Below are 903 nucleotides of genomic sequence, written 5' to 3'. Positions count from 1 at the left end.
GACCAGTAATCATAAGATCGGAGGTTCGATTCCCAGTCGAGGTCGACTTACTTTTTGAGATGGTTTTTATTCTTGTACTTTCTTTCTTGCTTTGTCTGGCACTTTTCATACACACGAGTTTAGATCTTGATGTGTTAGATATGCCTGTTTCCGTTTCTAAGATATCCTATTTTACAATATGAAGTGGAAACGATTACATTGATGTCTTGGGCTACACAAGGATTTGTCATTTTCAATTCGCTTTCACTAATCTTTATCCTCTTTTTCTCTTTATCAAGCAACACGGTCTCACCCGACGTCTACACGTATGCAGGTCTGACATCAGAACGCATTATGGGCCAAGTGCTCAACATTGTTGTTATGGACAATATTTTGCATTATTTTCTTTTTAAATTTCCATTATAACAATGAGCCCGTTGGGTTATCAGACCTACAAATAAGTGCACGTCGATCTCACTCCCCCCCCCCCCCCCCCCCCCCCCCCCCCATCCCCCTTCCTGCCCCAAATAATAAATCAGAATGAAAATCAGCCCACAACAACTCGATCCCGGCGAATACCGACACACGACTAGAAGCTACTACTACTGTGACCCAGACCGAAATGTTTAGGATAATAAATGCGAGGAAATGCGCCTACCCTTACCCCTAAAAATATCGATTTTACAGCACCGTTGCCATGGAAACGCTTCCGATAAAATAATCGATGTGATATTTTGTGCTTTACAGGCCTGTCTAATACTACGAAAATCTCGTAGATTGACGAATGTTTTGCTCCAATATCAGAAATTCACGAGCATTTCTAAGTCATGAAAACTTATTGAAAATGAAAGTTGACGACAGAGTGCATAATTTTAAGGATTTTGAAGTGTTATTGAATCCTTGTGATGGTAAATTGTGCGGCGA

General features: G+C 40.8%; 1 protein-coding gene across 1 annotated transcript in view; it reads right to left on the bottom strand.

The window, feature by feature from the left end:
* Positions 1 to 603, bottom strand: part of LOC144964460 (tubulin alpha-1D chain-like) — a 16,521-nt gene extending 15,918 nt beyond the window's left edge. The window contains exon 1 of the mRNA XM_078898749.1: positions 536 to 603. The gene's annotated coding sequence lies outside the window, so the exon portion shown is untranslated. The remainder of the gene's footprint in view (positions 1 to 535) is intronic.
* Positions 604 to 903: the final 300 nt, after the last annotated feature.

Source organism: Berghia stephanieae, chromosome 2 (genome assembly GCF_034508935.2).
Source record: "Berghia stephanieae isolate SIO BIC M18660-M18661 chromosome 2, UCSD_Bste_1.3, whole genome shotgun sequence".
Lineage (NCBI taxonomy): Eukaryota > Metazoa > Mollusca > Gastropoda > Nudibranchia > Aeolidiidae > Berghia > Berghia stephanieae.
This window is presented reverse-complemented; position numbering and strand designations above follow the sequence as displayed.